Source organism: Nanorana parkeri, unplaced genomic scaffold (genome assembly GCF_000935625.1).
Source record: "Nanorana parkeri isolate BGI_ZX_2015 unplaced genomic scaffold, ASM93562v1 scaffold963, whole genome shotgun sequence".
Lineage (NCBI taxonomy): Eukaryota > Metazoa > Chordata > Amphibia > Anura > Dicroglossidae > Nanorana > Nanorana parkeri.
The window spans coordinates 6758-25800 of record NW_017307231.1 but is presented as its reverse complement, the minus strand read 5'-3'; the positions used below and the strand labels follow the sequence as shown (position 1 = coordinate 25800).

General features: G+C 42.5%; 1 long non-coding RNA gene across 1 annotated transcript; it reads right to left on the bottom strand.

The window, feature by feature from the left end:
- Positions 1-221: 221 nt before the first annotated feature.
- On the bottom strand, positions 222-18568 carry LOC108795377. Its single transcript, XR_001941751.1, has 3 exons — positions 18470-18568; positions 16400-16407; positions 222-231 (listed from the first exon to the last, which is right to left on the bottom strand). It is a non-coding gene; the product is annotated as an uncharacterized LOC108795377 (long non-coding RNA).
- Positions 18569-19043: the final 475 nt, after the last annotated feature.

Below are 19043 nucleotides of genomic sequence, written 5' to 3'. Positions count from 1 at the left end.
TTGCAAGATTCTCACTAGAGCTGCAGCTAACGATTATTTTCAAAATCGATTAGTTAGCCGATTATTAAGTTTGATTAATCGGATAAACAAAATAAAAAAATTGTAAAAAATGGCTCCAGTGATGGACTACTAGTGTGTATTGAGAGTGTAGTCCACCACAGGAGCAAGCTTGGGAGCAGTGGAAGTAAAAAATAAAACAAAAAGTGTTGTGTGCAATATAGTGAATTAAAACTGTAAAATTATACAGCAATGAATGCAGAATTACCCTGTGCCGATCGTGGATGTGGGCAGTCGGTGAACGTGAGGCGGTGAGGAGATGCGGCGTGTGGAGCGTGGATGCGGACGGGTCTGGCAGCGGCGAACGTGAGATGGGGAGGAGGTGCGGCGCGCAGCGTGTGGAGCCGTGAACAGGGCCAACCAATCGGAAGCCGATTAATCGATGATTGAAAAAGTTGACAACTTTTTCAATAATCAATTATAATCGATTATGTCGATTAATTGTTGCAGCCCTAATTCTCACAGCCACAGACATGACTCCCGGAGAGAGATGCTTCATGGGATTTGTTGTTTCACCACAGCTGGAGGTCCGGAGTTTGGCCATCCCTGCATTAAAGGGTCTCTTAATAAGTAAATGACAAGCCTTGGTTGAGTGTGTGGTTCCCTTTGCCCAATCAATGTTTGGATAATTGAAGTCCCCCATTATAATAATTTTCCCCGCCAATTCAATCTGTGAGAGGAGTTGAGTCTCCTCATCCTCCTTTATTTTGGGGGTCTATAGCACACCTCCACAATCAGTTTATTATTCACCTCTAGCCACAAGCACTCCACGCCATCACAATTTCCATAAGCAATGTCTTAACATGTGCCCCTGAAGATTGTTTTTAAAGCTGAACTTCAGGTAATTATCTAAACAGACAGGTGAAATGCATATATGGGAGTAGTTCAACTTGCTGAATGACCCATGCACCTTACGATTATCGGACGAAACTTTTCGTCCAATGATCGAACCGTCGTACGATTTTCGTACGACGGCCCCATCTTGCCCCGATTATCGCAAGGTCCAATTAGCGGTAGTTAAAAAAAACACCTGGACGACTTGCGGTAATTGACCGCAATTGTTTTCGTTTGCACATGCGCAGTGTTAATCGTACGACTTTTGACGGACGGAAACGCCACCAACCATGCGAACATCGTACGATCTAGCAAAGTTTTCAAACATGCTTGACCGTCAAAAGTCGTACGATTGTACAGTACTATCGGTCGGGCACTCTATTCACACATTACGATTGTCGTACGAAAAGTCGATCGCATACGATTGTCGTACGATAATCGTAAGGTGTAAGATAATCGTAAGCCTAGCTACCTGATTTCCTCTTCTACTTTGCTACAATTAAGCGATTCAGCCTTGCCACTGTCTTAATCCTCCACTTGGTTTGACAAAGAAGATAAATTCTTTGAAACGTGTTGCCTCCGTTTAAAGATGCATGTCAAGCACAATTAAATTTGATGTACACCAAATTTCAACAGAGAGGGTATCTGAACATGGTGCTAGAACGAGCCCTTAAACGAGCAGTTGAAAAAATGTCCTCCACGGAGAACAAAGATAAATCCTCAGTTGGCAGACTTCCATGTGTCCAAAGATATAGTGATGCATCACATTGTGTCAGCATTTGGTACAAGCAGACCCCAGCCCTAAATATTCCAAAAAATCTATAAAAGATTTCATAACACACAGGATGCTTCGGGTCTGGCAGCGGCGAACGTGAGATGGGGAGGAGGTGCGGCGCGCAGCGTGTGGAGCCGTGAACAGGGCCAACCAATCGGAAGCCGATTAATCGATGATTGAAAAAGTTGACAACTTTTTCAATAATCAATTATAATCGATTATGTCGATTAATTGTTGCAGCCCTAATTCTCACAGCCACAGACATGACTCCCGGAGAGAGATGCTTCATGGGATTTGTTGTTTCACCACAGCTGGAGGTCCGGAGTTTGGCCATCCCTGCATTAAAGGGTCTCTTAATAAGTAAATGACAAGCCTTGGTTGAGTGTGTGGTTCCCTTTGCCCAATCAATGTTTGGATAATTGAAGTCCCCCATTATAATAATTTTCCCCGCCAATTCAATCTGTGAGAGGAGTTGAGTCTCCTCATCCTCCTTTATTTTGGGGGTCTATAGCACACCTCCACAATCAGTTTATTATTCACCTCTAGCCACAAGCACTCCACGCCATCACAATTTCCATAAGCAATGTCTTAACATGTGCCCCTGAAGATTGTTTTTAAAGCTGAACTTCAGGTAATTATCTAAACAGACAGGTGAAATGCATATATGGGAGTAGTTCAACTTGCTGAATGACCCATGCACCTTACGATTATCGGACGAAACTTTTCGTCCAATGATCGAACCGTCGTACGATTTTCGTACGACGGCCCCATCTTGCCCCGATTATCGCAAGGTCCAATTAGCGGTAGTTAAAAAAAACACCTGGACGACTTGCGGTAATTGACCGCAATTGTTTTCGTTTGCACATGCGCAGTGTTAATCGTACGACTTTTGACGGACGGAAACGCCACCAACCATGCGAACATCGTACGATCTAGCAAAGTTTTCAAACATGCTTGACCGTCAAAAGTCGTACGATTGTACAGTACTATCGGTCGGGCACTCTATTCACACATTACGATTGTCGTACGAAAAGTCGATCGCATACGATTGTCGTACGATAATCGTAAGGTGTAAGATAATCGTAAGCCTAGCTACCTGATTTCCTCTTCTACTTTGCTACAATTAAGCGATTCAGCCTTGCCACTGTCTTAATCCTCCACTTGGTTTGACAAAGAAGATAAATTCTTTGAAACGTGTTGCCTCCGTTTAAAGATGCATGTCAAGCACAATTAAATTTGATGTACACCAAATTTCAACAGAGAGGGTATCTGAACATGGTGCTAGAACGAGCCCTTAAACGAGCAGTTGAAAAAATGTCCTCCACGGAGAACAAAGATAAATCCTCAGTTGGCAGACTTCCATGTGTCCAAAGATATAGTGATGCATCACATTGTGTCAGCATTTGGTACAAGCAGACCCCAGCCCTAAATATTCCAAAAAATCTATAAAAGATTTCATAACACACAGGATGCTACAAATGCTACAACTGCAAAATCTGCAGTGCACTCATCATAAACATTCTTCCATCCTCATAGCGGTAAAAAAAAATGCATTATGGACTATTTAAACTGTAACACAGAATGCGTTTACCTCCTTAAATGCCCCTGTGGTCTAGCCTATGTTGGCAAGACCATGGAACTGTTCAAACGTTGGTTCCAAAAGCACCAAAGCGATATCAGGATCGCCATTAACACCATCTCAAAAGGGGAAGCCCCTGATTTGAACAAACCTGTGGTCATCCACTTCGCCAACCTCCATGGCCAGCTTATTATTATTATACAGGATTTATATAGCGCCAATAGTTTGCACAGCGCTTTACAATATAAGGAAGACATTACAGTCACAATACAATTTAAGACAAGATGGTAAGGAGGGCCCTGCCCGTGAGGGCTTACAATCTAAAAGCTTAAGAGTGATGATGACTTTGCTCAATCATTGCTCACCTGTTACAACTGTAAACAGTTGGGCAGAGGTAGCTGTCACTGCTAGCTCCGCCCAAATGTTTATATGTTGCCGGCATCTGTCAAAATGCCATTCTGTGGCGGGTGAACGTCATTTTTAAAAGAAGTATTTCTTTTTTCTTGTTTTATTTTGCCGAGTCGTTATCGTCGTGGACAACGCTGGACATCATGATTGACGATTGATTACGTCGGTGGATCCATTTTTTTTGTTTTATTTTTTTAATAAAAGACTTGTCAAAAGTCTTGTCTTTGTTTTTTTTAAAAGTCTGACCTCTTTTTTACAATTTTATTTAACCCTTTAGTGAATGGGTAGGGGTACCCCTTACTCATTCACAAGGGGCTACTCTGATGTGAATAAGCCCCCTACCCAAACCCCCCACACCAGGGCTTGTGGGGAAGAGGTCCTTGTCCCCATCCGCACGGGGACAAGGTGCTTTTCCAGGGGTGCTCGCTCATCCCCCCCCCCTTCCTGGACTGTGTTCGGATATAGGGTCTGGTATGGAATTTTAGGGGGGACCCCACTTCTTTTTTTCACCATTTTTGGGGGTGGGGTTCCTTAAAAAGAAGCCCACGCTTTTTTTTTTACACGGGGTACCTTCGAAAATTACGACCAGACCTTAAGGGTCAGGTATGTTTTTTGTGGGGAACCCCACGTTTTTTTCTTTTTTAAATGGGGTCCCTCCTAACATTCCTACAACTATACTTTTTCACACAACTATATACAGGTGAAACTCGAATAATTAGAATATCATGCAAAAGTAATTGCAGTAAGTGCTGCAAAAGGGGCCCAAACCAAGTACTGAGCACATATGCATGCTTGTACTTTTCAGAGGTCCGATATTGTTCTATGTACAATCCTTGTTTTATTGATTGCATGTAATAATCTACTTTTTTGAGGTTGTGGAGTTGGGGTTTTCATGAGCTGTAAGGCATAATCATCACAATTATGACAAATCACGGCTTGAATTATCTTGCTTTGCGTGTAATGAGTCTATCTCATATATTAGTTTCACCTTTAAAGTTGCTATAGTGAAATAAATGAACTTTGCACGATATTCTAATTATTCTAGTTTCACCTGTATATATCTATCTATATCTAGATAGATCGATCTATCTATCTATCTATCTATCTATCTATCTATCTATCTATCTATCTATCTATCTATCTATCTATCTATCTATCTATCTATCTATCTATATATAGATAGATCTATCTAGATATATATCTCCAAAAGTATTGGGAGCAGGATCAGCGCATGGTGAAGTGCACAGTGTGCAGAGTCAATAGCTACAGACTCCAGATTGGCACAACAACATGGCTGAGCAGCTGCATCCAAGCCTTACATCACCAAGTGCAATGCAAAGTGTTGGATGCAGTGGTGTAAAGCACGCTGCCACTGGACTCTAGAGAAGTGGAGACGTGTTCTCTGGAGTGACTAACCACGCTTAGGGTGGAGGAACTTGACTGGCCTGCACAACCTGACCTCAACCTGATCTCCTGACCTCAACCTGATAGAACACCTTTGGGATGAATTAGGGTGGAGACTGCGAGCCAGGCATCATCAGTACCTGACCTCATAAATGTGCTTCTAGAAGAATGGTCAAACATTCCCATAGACACACTCCTAAACCTTGTGGACAGCCTTCCCAGAATAGTTGAAGCTGTAATAGCGGCAAAGGGTGGGCCAACTCAATATAGAAACCTACGGACTAAGACTGGGATGCCATTAAAGTTCACGAGCGTGTAAAGGCAAGTGTCCCAACACTTTTGGCAATATAGTGTGTGTGTGTGTATATATATATATATTTTTTTTTTACACTTAACTTTATTGCTATCATATAGGGGACTAAGAATCCCCCCATGTGATAGGGCTGCACACCAACACAAAAAGTGATCGGGCAACTCTACAGATGCCAGAACACTTGTATTTAAACAGCCATCGCCGGCTGTTTACACTTACTGTCGTTTTCCCACGAGCCTGTGGCTGGGAGGTACTTCCTAAAATCTACAAGGCTCCCGTCCGGCTGATTAAGTAAGGCCAATGGACGGGAGGTGGTTAAAAAAAAAACCCACGCATCACACACTCATTGAAAAAAACACATCACACACAATAAAAAACACTCAAAAACACACCTACATATTAAAAAACACAAACACACCTATTATAAAAAACACACATCATACCCCTATTAAAAACACACAAATATTGGGGGGCGTGACCAACTGCCGGAGAAGCTATACACTCACTGAAACAGATCCGCTGCACAGCCCGTTCAGCAACGCTGACATACCAAAGATAAGGTGACTCATACACCGCTCTCATACGGGATACACCCGACTCTCGCCTCCGATTACAAAACGGGGGAAATCACACGGCCAGCCGCAAAAGCTAACAGACTTCTTTCTTGCGACCAGATCAGGAGAGGGCCAAGATGACGTTGAGCCCATGTAATCTGGGTCTCCAGGAAACAGTGCACCGGCTTCGGCGGAAGCACGCAGGGACAGCTCGCAAGCAGCAGACCTGCCTTTGTACCTAGGACATGGTAAGTTCTCCCCACCTGACTCACCTACCACTCGTAGCCCTGCTAAAACCAAACGATCTAGAGGAGACATTAACAATGAGCCTGAGGGGGATGAACACAATGCTTATCCTGCATCTTCACAGCCAGTGTCAGCTTTAGATATGAAAGACATGCTTTCATCGCTACGTTGTGCTATTCAACAGGACATGACAAATATGTTTGCTAAGCTGCAACATTCGATACAGGTTCTCTCCAACATGGTATCCCATGTGGAAGATAGGATACGTGACATGTCCATGGGACACAATGATTTAGTAGGTGCTCATCAAGATCTTTCAAATGACATTCAATGGATCAGGCTTAAGCTGGCTGATTTGGAGGACAGATCGAGGAGAAACAACATAACATCTAGGGGGATCCGAATCCACGCAGATTTTAGCCTTTTTGTATTAGCTACTTACAGAACTTGTGCCACAACTATCCCCACAAGAGCTAGTTATTGATAGGGCGCACAAGATTGCCAAGCCTTCAGGGTTGCCCAACTCGGACCCTAGGGACGTCTTGGCCAGAATTCATTTTTACAATGTAAAAAAAAGGGTGATGCAAGCTGCAAGAAACAAACCCTTGATGTCACCGCAGTACGCTGGAGTCACTCTCTATGCTGACCTTTCTCAAAGTACCATAATAATTAGAAAGAAGTTGACCCCAATCACCTCTACTCTCAGGAACCACAACATCCCTTATAAGTGGGGATACCCGACTAAAATGTTACTCTCCTTTCATGGCAAGCGCATTCCATTTAAATAGCCAGAGCTGGGGAATAGTCTTCTTTTGGAGTGGGGGCTGTCTATAAGTGATAATGAAGATCGACATCAATCGCCTACTAAGAAAAATTGCGAAGAAATCACATGACCAGTCGCCCGTATTAGGAGCTTATACATAGCCCCATTTTTCATTCGTTCTTCAAGAACATTTTTCAAGGGGTTGCTGTTATTTTCCTTCCCCACTGCTGCACATGTATATCAGAGTTGTTACCTGATGTGTTTTTACGAAATTGACTTTTTTTTCTCTTTAGGTTTGTTTGTTTGTTTTCTGCTTTTGTTCTTTTCTACAAGCCAGTCAGTTAACGCCAGCTCTGAACACCTTACTGTTACTGTATTTACTATGCATTTAACGACCGATTGCTCCTAAAGTGGTTTCCATCAACGCTAAAGTTTTGAATAGCCCTTTTAAGAGATCGGCTTTATTGAAAGAGGCAAACTCACAAAGAGCGGACATACGCTTTGTACAAGAGACATTTTGCACAGGGTAAAGTTCCTACATTTTCTTTACAGCACTATTTTTCCATGTATATGGCAAATTCACTTACAAAACAAGCGTGTGCGCTCATAGCTATACAATCAGATGTGCCTTTTCAGCTTACGGAATGTATCACAGAACCTGGTGGTAGATATTTAATTGTCAATTGTATAATAAGGGATACCAAATACTGGTCAAAGTATACTTTCCAAATGTGAAGCAAGTCAGGTTTCTCTGTAAATTGATGAAATTTGTTGCCAAACATACCTCCGGAATATTGCTGATGGGAGGGGATTTAAACACTATCTATAATGCTGATTTAGACTCTACTAGTAGTAGCAAAAGATCTTTGACGGTGATTGGTAAATTGCTCTTTAAGTATGACTTGCTTGACATTTGGGGATGCCAACAAGGCAGCGATCGAAACTATTGCTTTCTTTCTCAGGTACACAATACGTATTCCAGGACCGACATGTTCTTAACCAACAAACGCTACCTGACATCAATACTCTCTTCGGAGATTGGTGTGATAACATGGTCAGACCATGCTCCAATCGCGATAAGTGTCGCAGATGATAGACGTGCCTCATACAATAATATGTGGAGAATAAATATATTTATCTTGGCTCACACTGTATATAAAGAGCAAATATCTGAAGCCCAAAAGCTGTATTTTGAACTAAACGATTCTAGCGACAGAGATTGCAATCTCCTATGGAATGCCCATAAGGCAGGCATTAGAGGTGAATGTATAAAAATAGGTGCATGAGTTAAAAAGAAAAGATCTCAGCCGTTAGATAAACTGTTGAATGTAATTCAGATTATAGAACTATGTAATCAGCAAAGTCCTTCACACAGTTTCGCCTCTCGCTTGCTAGATCTCAGGCAACAACTTAGAGGGCTATTGTTACATCAGTACGAACACTTCTTAAAAAAGAATGAAGGCAGACTATTATGCCCTGCACAATAAAGCTGGGTAATTTCTGCCTAATTGAAACACAGAAACCAATCTAGATATTTTGAATGCCAGTCCAGAAGGAGGTTAAAAATACCCACAACTGTGGGACGTAGGTCAACGGGCTGTAGCTTCTCGGATGCCCTTTGTCTGCGATTGTCTGCGATTGCGGTTTTCCAAGTCATCAATAAGGAGTTGTAGGTGAGTAATACGTGCGACCATATCTGAGTGCGCACGGTCAATAGTTGAAACAGTGTTTCGTAGGGACACATTCTCCTGTTCCACAGTGGATACCCTGGTATCTATGTCCGCCACCTGGTTGCAGATCACTGAGATGTCTTTTCGTAAGGCTGTCTCCCTTTGTGAATTTGCAGATATGTTGCCCGTCTCCATCCTAGATTGGCTGGAGGATCCGCCGACCTTTGCTCTCCCCCAATCCCAACCACCACTCCTACTCCACAGGTTCCGGAATCCTGAAGTGGGAATTATCTACTGCTGTGGTACTGCTAACCGTTTTTGTGCCTAACTAATTCTACTCATTTGTGTATGTGTTTCCATACAGATGACCAGTTTGTGGCCCACTGGTGGGGGACTATGCCGTCCCTACCCTCCTCCTTCATGCTTCCCCCTGCATGCAACTGTATTCGCAGAAACCTGCACAAATTTTAACTACTGGATGTCTGGAGAGTGCTACATCCTCAGGAGCAATTTTTCCTATTATTCAACGGTTCAAGACTCTTACACCCGTATAGATTTTTTTCTTGTTCAAACATGACACTCTTCCCTTAGTCTCGGGCGCTGATATTGGTCAGGTTGCTCTCTCTGACCCTACCCGTCTACTTGCATTTACAGCTCTTGTCCTTGCCCATGAATTCCCCCACCTGGAGACTTAATGAGACTTTGATTCAAGACCCTGCGGTTATGGGTGATGTTGTTAAAGAACTGTCCATGTTTTTTGAGATTCATAGAGTATTGGTGCCCAATCCGTTGACAGTCTGGGTGGCCCTTAAGAGCTACATTTGTGGCATACTTATAAAACATGGTCACCGATTGAAAGCCGCTAGGCAAGCTAATATGAATGCCAAATGTCTCCGCATCCAACAGCTGGAAGTGCTTCTCAAAAGAAATGGTTTTCAAACAGTAGCACAGGAACTGACTTCTTTGTGGGAACAACTACGATTCGACTTCACTATATATCTCGTTAGAGCATATTGGAGTAAAAGTTGTAGTGCCCTCATGCCTTTTTTTTTTATAAATTCTTTATTTTATATTTTAAAAGCTTTGACAGTGATCACAAGAGAAAAACAAGTGCATAAGTAGCAAATAGTTGCTCTCTCGGGCGGTCATAGAGAAAATACACCAAATGCATTGCGATGTATATGACAAAGTAAACAAAATATTGTTTTTGGCTTTAATGTCACTTTAAAGCGTTGAAAAAAATAAGGGGAGGGTGTTCCCCCTGCTCAGCTAGTCAGTGACCCGTAAGTATCTCAAGAGGGGGACATATAAGTGTCCAAGTGCTTATGAGCGCATCTGTGGACCTGGGGGAGGTGTGTGGGGGGGGGACTTCTATCCCTAAGTGAAACGACATCCTGTCAATAGCATGCATAAGAGATGTCGTTTTTAAAACTTTAGTGTGCACAACAAAACAAACCAGAACAAGAACAAGAAGAAGAAAAAAACAGCGTTAGGCAAGTGAATGTGAGTAGGTTGTGTGGGTAAGGGGTTGAGTGATGGAAAAGGAACGGGAAAAAAAAAGGGATACGGCATAAATGGGCCAGTAGTTACTAGGTCACTAAAGAGAGAGAGATGGTGGTAGGGCATATACCTAAAAAGAGTGGGGAAACAGGAAAGGCAGGGAGGAGATGGGATAAGGTTTCCCCATCAGGAACAGGTCAGCGTTCTCCTGAGGGTAAGGTAGTCAGGGGACCGAATGTATTCCAACCAGGGGAACCAGGTTCGAGTGACTGAGGCAGAGGTATGTTTAATGGAGCTCGTGAGGTCTTCCATGATGTATATATCATGGATACGGTCTAGGACTTGGCTTATGAGGGGGGCTTCGGGTTTCTTCCAGAGTGCTGGAATACATGCCCGGGCGGCATTTACCACGAGTCTGATCAAGGAGTGGGTAGAGGAGCTCAGCGGGATGGTGTTATGGTGGAGGAGAAAGAAGGTCGGGTCTTCAGGCACCTGGACGTCCGCACATTTCTGAGCGAGAACGCGCACTTGTTCCCAAAACCGTCAGAGGGCCGGGCAGGACCAGAAGATGTGTAACATTCCTGCCCCGGATTGTTGGCAGCGCCAACCTAGGTCAGGTGACTCAGGGAATAGTGTGTGAAGGGATTGTGGAATACGGTACCATCTAGTCACGATCATATAGCCCGACTCTTGGTATCTATTACTAATCGAAGAACGGTACGAGAGTGTGAGTAACTTCTCCATGGCTTCCGGGGTAAAGCTGGTCTGTAGTTCTCCCTCCCATCGTGATATAAACCACAAGTGGTCTGGGTCCGGTGGTTGGATCAACAATCTGTAGCAGAGGGAAAGAGTGTGTCGGGAAGGCTTATCTTGTGAGCAAAGTTGCTCAAATGGTGTAAGGGATCTACAGGGATGTCGCGTTGCGGGGTTTGCGTGCAGGAAATTGGACAATCGCACTGCTGACCAAAAATCAAGAGGGCCATAATCCGGGTTAGTGCAGAGAGTGTTGGTTGAAGGTCTAGTCGTGTCAGTCAGGAAGTGTTTGGCCTTATCTTTTCCAAGTCTCCGTAGCGCCGTGTACGTGTGGGCACCTATACCCGGTGGGAATGCCGGATTGTCTAAAATGGGAGTGAGAGGTGAAGGAAAGGGAGAGATCCTACCTCCCTTAAAAATGGACCGTGCAATCTTGACCGTGGGGCCAATGGTGGGGTGGGATTGTAATTGTGGAGGTAAGGAAGTGATACACCAAGGGAGATTGGCTAAAGGGATATCTGCAAACGATTGTTCCAGGTCCACCCAGAGTTTGGTTTGGGAGTTGTGGCACCAGTCTACTATACGTGTCAGGTGGGCCGCCACATAGTACTGTCGTACATCTGGCAGTAACATCCCGCCCTGTTGTTTGGGTCTACGCAGGATATCGTAGCTGAGCCTGGCTGGTCTCTGTGACCAGACAAACCCCGTGAAAAGCTTTCAAATTTTACGGAAAAAAGATGTGGGGATGAGAATCGGCAGGGCTTGAAGGTGGTAGAGTAGTCTAGGAAGGATAGACTGCTTTAGTATGTAACATCTTCCCATCCACGAGAAGGTATTTTTGGTCCACGCCTCAAGGTCTGCAGCTATGCGCTGCAGAAGCGAAAGGAAATTCAACGTGAATGTTTGGGATATATCTTTGGGTAGAAGTATACCCCAGATATTTAATCGCGGTCGGTGCCCATTTAAAGGGAAAGTTGTGGAGAACTCTCTGGGAGGCATGGTCCCACAAGGGATACATGGAGTGCCTCAGATTTATAGGAGTTTATTCTAAAATTTGAGAGGTCTCCATAAATACCAAACTCCTGGAGAAGGGCAGGATTAGAGATATCTGGGGAGGACAAGAAAAAAAGGAGGTCATCCGGGAAGGCTGCGATTTTGTGATGGTTAGTCCCCTCCATCACACCTCGGATATCTGGGTTAGCTCGGACAGTACGTAGGAAAGGCTCCAGGGACAATACAAAAAGGACTGTCTCATGTTTATTTTCTTTTGTGTTTTTGTTATTGTCTGTTATTCTGGTTATCCATTTGGCTGTGCCAAGGCTTGCTTTGTTATAAAAATTTGAACAAAAACTTCAATAAAAACCTATTGAATTAAAAAAGGACTGGGGAAAGGGGGCAACCCTGGCGTGTGTCATTACATATGGGGAATGAAGTGGAAAGAGCGCCGTTGACCCGTACTCGGGCAGCCGGATGGGAGTAAAGGGAGTTAAAAATCCAAGAGCGCATACAGGGTCCCACTCCGATCGCCTGAAGGGAACTGCCAGTCTACCCGGTCGACCGCCTTCTCCGCGTCTGTGGATAAAAACACGCACGGTGGATCACCCCTGAAAGAGTAATTTGATAATATAATACAGGTCCTCTTTTCTATTCAATATCAAATGTCTTGAAAACTAAGATTCTGCAGTTTCTATGTCTTGTTGGTTATCTGTATTGTACTTTGCACTTCTTTTATGGTATAGCATATTGGAACTAGCTGATGGTGATAAGTTATCTATAACTAATGATTCCAAAGTCCTCTGTTCTCATGCCAGCAAGTAGAGTTATTAATGACTGATGTCATATGATGCCACAATTCTTGTTATTTAAGACACTGCTATGTGGTCATAGGGTACAAAGTTTAAATGCTGATTCAAACTCTTTGTAAAGTATATAATAAATGGGACATAATTTGAATCAGCCTGCTTGTGTTTGGTTCATTTCTGTGTTCCCCGAGGCCTCGAGAAGAAGGAATCAGAATCCCCCAGCCGTGTGCTCAAAATTTACTTTTAATTGGTGTCGAAGTGGGACCCGAATCGTCATCTTTCCCAGTGAGTTGAAATTTTGTACTTTTATACACTTTTTCCCTGACGGGGAAGCTCTGACTAAAATTCGGATCTAGAAATGATTATGTAGGAAAGGGTACAGGATTTGTAGGGAACAAATCATTGACATGTTGGGTACATGGTCTAAAAATACTAGTTAAAATCTGTGTTTAGTACACACTAAGACTTGTGTTTGGCACACAAGGAGTTAAACAAGAGACGGCTGGGTGGTTCTTTTTCTTTTTTATAGAGTTATAAGATTTTAGAAGTTTAAGATTTGTAAGATTTGTAAAGTTTGTAAGATTTGTATGTTGCTATTTTACATGCTGCTATATTTCTAGGTGAGATCTTGTTGTTACCGCATTTATAGTTGACCGGATTTTTTGGACGCTCTTGGAAACAAGGGTTTGTACAGCCGATCCTAACTGCGGGTAACACTAATAAAGATCTAGCCTATACATAGGGATTGTCTTTGGTTGAAATAAGGTACGGGGGATACCAGACATCCTCATAAAAGTGTAAAGTGTTTACGTAGGAAGTGTTGGAAATGGGGTCCCAAGAAAGCAAAATGTATCCTCCGGCTATTCACGGGGAATCCTGCAAAGATTATGTGGGAAGAGTGTCATGTACTAAATTTCATTTTGTAAATCCCTGGGTGGACAATATGGCAGGCTGGACTGAGGGCATGGGGAGCAGTAATCCTTTTCCCCGACATGGACCTAATGACACATTCCATCTAGACATGGTCAAAGGCTTATGTCTAGGAAATAAGGGCGCCTTCCCATATTTTAGTCCAGATCCTAGATGGGATAAAGACTACATATGGGCTGGAGGCATTAATTGGCTTAAGATTGCTCCTCATTGGCATGTAGTTAATGCACCTAATAATAGTAATAAAAATCGTTTTTTTGAAATTTATACATAGATGGGATAAATCCAAGAAAAATACACGGGATAATATAGATAAACGGGAGAATAATACAGATAAATCCCAAGTAAAAAGGAAACATGCTTCATCTCCTCAATATCCTTCCACTAATCCTTTTGCTAAACAGACCAAACCTCCAGGTTATACTTCTATATATCCTAGTCTACAAACCAATAGTCATGATGAAGTCTTAATGGCTAGTTATGTTTCCCCCCAGCCCGCTGTACCCTTTGCACCTCCACTCTCTGATATGGAGGACAAGGACTCAGAATCTCCATCTGACTCTGATGAATCAGATAAGGTGATTGAATTAAAAGAAACTGTTGAAGTTTTAATGGAGGCTGTACAAGACATGCGTGTAGAACTAGATAAAAGTAAAAAGAAAAAGAAAGGAAATAGGAACGCCCTGAGTCCATCATGGCAAAGGCCAACAGAACCAGAAAAAATGACGTTAAGACTGAGAGATGCATTAAAAAACAAAGGGGAACCCCTTATGAACGCCCCTTATTTAATTATGGGAAAGGAAATTGTAAGGAAACCCATGGATATGGAAGAAATTAATCAAATAATCAAAGGGGCCCCAAAACCACAAAGGAACCCCCTTGCTTGTTTGGCTTATTTAAAAAGGGCTTGTAAGGGACGACATTTTACACAAGAAGACATGAAACTAATTATGGATGGTATCATGGGATTTGATCAGGAATCTGGTTGGGATTGGGGGAAGGTCCCCACAATCTCCAATCTGCAACCTGCTGGAACCCCTGCAAATGCATACGAGTTAGCTACTGAAGACGGGAGAACTCAGATGTGGGTTGAGTTAGAGACAGAAATGGAGAGTTTTTAGCGAGCAGACTTCCCTTCCAGCGGCTATCTCATGTAAGCAGAAGCCGAAGGAAGAGATAGTGGAATTCTGGAAAAGGTTTCAGAAAGTATGGAAGGAAGAAGCAGGTTTGACTACAGAGGAAACATGGGTCCTCTCATGATTCAGATGTTTATCACGTGTTTGAAGAATTAATGTGGATTAATGGTGAAACAAATGATTTCTGGTTGGCCCAAGCTGGCTGTGAAAGCATTTGGGGAACAACTTATGGAGAAGGATGCAGCAGGATGTTTTGATATTAAAACTACTGGCTACTTCATGAGGGTCTGCAACATTGTGACTCTCGAGATGCTAGACCGAGGGATATGGCAGGAGAACATAGGCAGTTTGCTAAGGGAGGCAGAGGTAGAGGAAGAGGCCGGGGTGGATATAACCCACGACCTGAGCCAAGGCAGAGGTGCACCCATTGCTTTGAGTGTGGCCAGGAGGGTCACTGGAGGAACCAATGCCCATCACAGAAACCTCCCTTACAGCAGGGTTCAGTAGCCCAAGGACCTCCAGGTCCAGCCGCACCTCCCTTCAATGGGGATTAATGGGATAGACAAAAACTTTTAAAACACCCTTGCTACCTGTGTTTGACATACATACTGGAGAAATAATTACTGCCCACTCTTTTAGAATAATTCCAGGGTGCCCTGTTAATTTGCTTAGACGAGATCTTATGGGGATCCTGAAAATGGATATTTCCCTTTCACCAGAGGGAGGAATCCATGTGTTATCCCCACACTATTTTTCTAGTAATCTTACTCCAGGACTAGATGGTGATCACAAAGTATGGGCAAAACATTCTCTTGATGTGGGATATATTTCTTGCACCCCTTACAAAGCTAGGTTGAAGAGGGGTGTGTCACCAATCTATCATAAACAATACCCTTTATCGGTTGAGAAAAAGGAAGGTATAAGACCTATGATACAAAGTTTTCTGAAACAGGGTATTTTAGTGCCTGTAATCTCACCTTACAACTCTCCCATTAATTTGCAGAAGCATTGGAAAAAGATTTCTGTATTAAGAATTGTAAAAAGATGTGTAAAACTTATATAGGAACAACTTGTAGAGAAGGGTTTGCGTTCCTGCCTGGAGATCCGACTGATTATAATTGCCCTGATTAGATTTACATAATGACTTACTTCATCCGATCCGTGACCAAAATGGACTAATACAAAAAACAAAAAGGTTAACCCATTAGGAGGTAACGGGTTAGTAGCGGTCAACTTAGGGATCCGGACAAGTCAATTAATTGTAAAAAAGATAATTTTATTGAAAAAACATATACGATTGCACATTTGACTCACTAATTACCATTAAAAACATTATGGATAACATGCAGTCACAAATTATATGTGGATCGATCCTCATTAACATTAACCTTGGGTCAAACGTGCAGTCATCACACCACAAGTGGATGAATGACCCTGAAACCTAACAGTGAAAGATTTGACAATCTTGGTAAAATCCCAAACTGGGGCTGGTGGTTCTCACTGACGGGCAGACTATATCCTGAGCATTCAGGCAATCACCAAAGATCCACGGAGTAAGAACACCACTCGAACTCACCATTGGAGATTGGATTACAACAAACACCTCCTGGAGGAAATAGCGAGACGTATCCATACCCAAGTGGACTATCGAACCACACTGGAAAAATCCCCAAACTGCCCGGACTTTTGAGAAAGCTACAGTAACGTGAGTGATAAAAAAAAGCTATATATATTCGTTTAAGAGCGTCATTTAAATATCACTCTGAGGTAGAGATTCATAACATCTACACTCAATACTAAACATAAAAATAAAGAGAAGAAAAAGTCAGGCGGTTGGTTAATTGAAGATAATCCAGTGATAGTCTGCCCGTAGGAAAGCTCCCCTCCCCTACAAATTAAAGGATTTACTACACCTCACCGCTCTAATCAGAGTAATTCACTGCGGATACATTGGAAGGAGTTAATTGCACATACGGCTAGACCAAAGCCAGTGACATTAACACCAAACAACAGGAGAACTTATCTTCAAATAATAAACAGAAAACAGAAGACAAAACAATTTGGAAGTAAAGTGAAAATAAGCCTTTCCGAAATAAGAAGATATCTACACAGGAAAATACAAATTAACAGGCAACACCTTTAATATATCTGACATAATTTACGGAAAGCAGAGAAAGTCAATGTTACAATCACTGATCTGTCTAGAATTTTTCACTATAGCTAAGTAGGGAAACTAGAAGAAAATCTCTTTCTTTTTTCCCCTCTTTTTCTCCTATGTTCGAGACCATTCCTCCGGTTTTTGTAGTTTACGCAGGTTGACATGCATGTGGGAATTTAATGGAGGAGAAGAGACCGAAGCATTAGCTACATCGGTCACTTCCCCCCACGGTGGGGACCCAAGGTTAATGTTAATGAGGATCGATCCACATATAATTTGTGACTGCATGTTATCCATAATGTTTTTAATGGTAATTGGTGAGTCAAATGTGCAATCGTATATGTTTTTTCAATGAAATTATCTTTTTTACAATTAATTGACTTGTCCGGATCCCTAAGTTGACCGCTACTAACCCGTTACCTCCTAATGGGTTAACCTTTTCGTTTTTTGTATTATATAGGAACAACCCAACTCTCACACAGAAAATTCAGCATGATCATTTGAAATATCCAACCGCACCATTTACACATTTACAGATTGACTTTACTCACATGCCCAAAACAGGGAAACGCCAAGAGTACCTTCTGGTTATTGTGGATATGTTTTCCAAATGGCCAGAAGCCTTTGTTTGCACACATGAAGATGCAAGAACAGTTGTGAAGATCCTGGTACAGGACATCATTCCCAGATGGGGCTGTCCGTTGGAAATAAATTCCGATAAAGGCAGCGCCTTCACATCAAAAGTTTGTCAGGAACTTGTTAAACACTTACAGATAGAGTGGAAATTCCATATACCCTACCATCCTGAGAGCTCGGGTATTGTGGAACGAATGAATAGAACCCTTAAGGATAAAATAAGGAAAGCTACAGGTGGTACTTTTTCCAAATGGAAAAATGTGTTACCTGCGGTACTGGCCGAAATCAGAATGACACCTTCTAAAACCACTCGTCTTTCACTATTTGAGATACTCATGGGGAGACCATTTCCAACACAAAAGGCCCACTAGTTATTTTACAAGGAGATATGGAACAAATACAAGAAGAATATTGTAGAAATTTGATTAAGACACTGAATGGCATCTATGGTGATGTATCTGTTTCTCTCCCGCTTCCCTCACAGGAACCTACTCATCCTTTCCAGCCAGGTGATGTTGTCGTGGTGAAGCAACTTAATCGAAAAAGAGGGCACGGATTTCCTTTTGGTCCTCCCACAACAGTAGTAGCTGTAACAAGAACCGCCATTCTAACAGACCAAGCTGACACCTGGATCCGTGTAAAGAGGGTACCAAAGAGGGGAGAAACCGGTGATAACCATCCCGAAGTAGACGAAAAAAAGGAGTGAAACGGGTCCAAGTCTCCGAAGCAGATGAATCCGAAGCAGACGAACAACAAAATAATGATACTCCATCCAAATTATGGGTGGAAGATCCTGACATTGATAGGATTGGCTTGTCTCATAGTTTTCTTTCCCACATGGTTAATTAGCAAATGCTATTATCACCCACATGAATTATCATTTTGTCCAAACAATATGCCTAATAAAACAACACACCTTAGACAGACAAGGGATTTAACAGCATTAGAAACCACCTCACTCACTGATAAAATGCTGTTATTACAATTTAAGTATGGGTATGCTCAAAAATCAGGATATGATAAATGTTGGGTATGTAGTAAACTGCACCCTGGGACAATGCGAATCCCCTTGGTCGCAGTACCAGTAAATATTACTTCTTTTTTTAAATGGGATTCCAATTGTAAATATGCAGGCGGTATCTGAAACAATAAATAAGTCAGTTTCTTTTCCTATTGTAGCTTTAGCATATTCACCCGACTGGTGTTTCAGAGTGGGAGATAGTGCTAAAGATCATAATTTAGATATGTGTCATCGATCTAGTTGGAACATGTCTGGCTTAGACCCTACAACTCTGGGATATGTATGGAATATAACTAACGAAGTCAATGAAACTCTTTTTAAAAGACAACAAAACCAACCACCTGGGGATGCCTTTAAACTTTTGGGACTGTTAGGAACCTTGGGATGGCGAGATGATGACGCCACTCACAAGGGACATGCCCCATATACCTTGAGCAATAGTTTGGTTATTTGTTGTGGAAAAGTATGTTATCCCTGGATCCCTAGGACAGAAAAGGGATGGGG